This window comes from Zea mays, chromosome 6, assembly GCF_902167145.1.
Source record: "Zea mays cultivar B73 chromosome 6, Zm-B73-REFERENCE-NAM-5.0, whole genome shotgun sequence".
In the NCBI taxonomy this organism is placed as follows: Eukaryota; Viridiplantae; Streptophyta; class Magnoliopsida; order Poales; family Poaceae; genus Zea; species Zea mays.
In genome coordinates this window covers 149,684,881-149,688,392 of record NC_050101.1, presented here as the reverse complement: position 1 = coordinate 149,688,392, position 3,512 = coordinate 149,684,881, and the positions used below count along the sequence as shown (strand labels likewise).

At 34.6% G+C, this 3,512-nt stretch overlaps 1 long non-coding RNA gene across 1 annotated transcript; it reads right to left on the bottom strand.

Moving 5' to 3' along the window:
- Positions 1-1,155: 1,155 nt before the first annotated feature.
- LOC103630235 (uncharacterized) lies at positions 1,156-2,674 on the bottom strand. Its single transcript, XR_004850349.1, has 6 exons — positions 2,602-2,674; positions 2,461-2,526; positions 2,315-2,377; positions 1,814-2,239; positions 1,693-1,731; positions 1,156-1,465 (listed from the first exon to the last, which is right to left on the bottom strand). It is a non-coding gene; the product is annotated as an uncharacterized lncRNA (long non-coding RNA).
- Positions 2,675-3,512: the final 838 nt, after the last annotated feature.

The following is a 3,512-nucleotide window of genomic DNA, read 5'->3' as shown; positions in this document are numbered from 1 at the left end:
TGTGTTGGTTGAGGCTTTGATCCTTCAAACCATCATGTTTCCTAAGTCCAAGTCCACCTTGTATCTATTTGAACTATACCTTATATAATAGCAAACAACATTAGTCCAAATAGTCTTGTTGTTCATCAAACTCTTGCAATTATATAAATGTTCCCTTATGTGGCATTATGGATTTATCCTCCCCTAACTTCATAATCCACTTCATCCCATTCTCAGACCCATCTCCTAAAATAAAATCCCCCTATTCATTGGCGATCTAGTGGTATTTGAGATGCCATGGAAAATGGGTAAAAAAGAAGCCACTTCATCAAGCAAAGGCAAATGTCTCACATGTGAAGAGCACAAAAGGATGAAGGACGTGAAGCTAATTGAAAGCTCAAGCTCAAATTTTTTGTATAAACTTGCACTAAGCAAAAGGCTCAACCAAAAATGCTAAAATCAAAAATAGTTAGCTCACAAAAAGGATACCAAAAATTGCTTTAACAATATAAATCTTTGCAAGTCTTAATCTTGAGCTATCTAACAAAATCGAGCAATCAGAAACTAGTACAAACACTTCTATCAATGAGCACCTAATGAAGAAAATTGATCTTCTTTCCTAGCGGAGCCACTAAAAAGTGTTTCGACACACCAGCAAGGGGTAGAATGTCCTAGATCTCACACGGCCTATGACATACAACAAGCAACTCTAAAATTAGCAAAACTGACATAGAGACCAATTGTTAGAATTATAGGCATTTTCTGTATCATTTTAATTCCATAAATTAACATTATGACGATGACATATAATAGATAATCAAACATAGAAAACGTGATCTCAAAAATATCCATAACACTACAAAGCAAACCCCCTTATAGCAATATATATATGTGTTGCTAAAAGCCCATATAAGTATTGTTAGGGTCTATACCAACGCATATTTATGTGTTGCCTATGTTGACGTTGCAAGGATCTTTTGCAACACATACAAATTCGTTGGAAAGTCCTATTAATATGTGTTGGTAAACTGCAACGAATATATTTATCTTATAACAACACTTACAAGTGTTTGTAGCACGAAAGGCCACTTAATCTCTGTAACACTTGGAACACTTAAAATGTAAATGTGGCAACAGTAATATGCGTTGCAAGGAATAAACCATGAAATTATTTATTTATTTATTTATTTATTTATTTGAGTTCATACAAATATATAGCATACACAATGCCCTTGAATTTTTCCATCATCATAAGACACAATGCTAAATGCGCACAACTCTAAATTCTATATTTAAAACAAAATATCCGATTACAGAGTTTCATCCAAAACATAATCTATCACATAATGTGTGTTCTAAAACATGTTTTCTGTGAAAGCAACATATACATATAGGAGTCTAGTTGCAATCGACTCTTCTCTTGAACCAATTCAAATGACCAGTGAAAGCACCATTCCAGTAGACCTTGCATTCTATGGGTTCCAACCTGAAAATGAATTAAAAATAACATTTAGGGAAGAATCTAAACTCGACTTGAATGATAAACTGGAGAGATTGAATGATAAACTGGAGGGAGTAGTCATTTACTTTTCAGGTTCACAAAATAATTACAAAGAGGCATTGCTTGATTAATTGACAAAATGTATACTTAACAGATAGGTTTGGTCTAGATAATTGCATCAGCAAGTATGATGAGTTCAAAGTCACACAAACCTGGCTAAATCAATATGATTGGCTGACACTCTTTGCAACCTTCAAAAAAAAGTTGGAATGATTCAATATAACACATTAATTAAGAGCAATAATACTTGTTAAGTAGAGTGAAAGAACATACACAACTTGAAGGCCATGCTATAGGATTTTTGCCTACGTCTCCGATAACTTGGAAGTTGTCATATGGTCGTATTAGTGGCTCATCAGGCACAGAGGTAAGACCAACACACAGCATATAAAATTCTTTGCCTAGCTCAAGGCCTCCAACTTTCTGATTTGGATCAACACTCAGTATTGTCCCTAAGGCAACATTCTTACTTTTATGTCTCTAGCTCTTTATGTATACGGGAGTGCCAGCCTTATCCAAAGGTCAAAGAGTGAATTAATAATATACACAATATGAATTTCAGGTTGTATTATTTTTACAACAAGCAGATGACAATATTATAAAACGTATGCAAATAATTGGGAAGTTATGCAGTAGAAGTCCAATAACCTGATAGTTTATTTGTTGTGAGCATTTAGATGTTGCATCCTTGTTCATACCCTGTTGCAAATTACAGATTTTCTATCATAATTAATAATGTGATAACCCTAGAGAGACAAGTAATCACAATATCACCTTTGATGCATTGGCACGCTTGTTGTCAACTCTATTTTCTATTTGGAACTCTCTTGGTTTGGCCTGTCATTAGATAGAAATGCCTACTTAGATTTAAGAACCACAGTTTGATAAGAAATTAATTTAAAATTGGGATAAAAAATGACCTTATGTGCAGTAGCAACTCTGTCAGCCCTTAATAAATTCCCTTCTCTGATCCTTGCTGCATTCATCTGCTAGTGACAATCATACAAGCAATGGGTGACTTACAGATTATTTTAGTTTCACATGTTATTTGGTCAACATACCTTCTCTGCGGCATAGTTCCGTTTGTAGCTTGATTGCAGATCTTGGAACCCATCATCATCAGTTTGCTCCCCCTGTATATGTATAATTTTAGTAGCTTCACATAAATATGATCTGGTGTGAATACATGAAAATTTATTGCTACCATTGTGTAACTAAGTGTGTCACGATCATGCATCTCATACTCTTGACTTTGTGGTTCGACATATACTCGCTGTTATTAGAGTAAAAAACAGAAAATAAATTTCAGTCAGCTATGCCAGCTATAACTTTGGGGCAAACATGTACTCTATGGAGATGCATACTTTTCGTTTCGAAGCATTGTGAGCATTTGTTGCTGCGGACAAAGGATCACCTGAACCTCCCTGTCATTGGATTCAAATGCCTACTTAATATTTAGGAACCACAGTTTGATAAGAATTTAATTTAAAATTGGGATCAAAATGACCTTACAGTGCAAAATCAATACATTAGAAAGGTCAAACAATTGTTGTTTTAAGAAAAGTTAAATTGTTGGTTCATTACCTTCGATATTAGGCTCAGCATCACCATCTATATCACAAGGGTGCCCAGTAGAGGTAGGATCAAAATCAGAAGCTGCAGCATGTTGATGATGATCTAAAAATAATTTTTAGATGCAAGATTTAGATCCTAAATAAATTTTGGACACATGCTCTGATTAGATCCTAGTGCATATACCATGGTTGTTCAAATTTAGATAAAAACTGAATGATGAGTAAAAGATTCAAATCACCTGGGGCAATAATCTCATCATTATTTTCCATATCTAATTGGTCTTCTTCAGAACTTGGATCAACGTGATAAGGGGCATATGTTTTGTGATTACTACTTTGCACAACAAGCTCCTCTGACAAATACTCCTCATGGCTTCGAATGATGTTCCTTCTTGTAC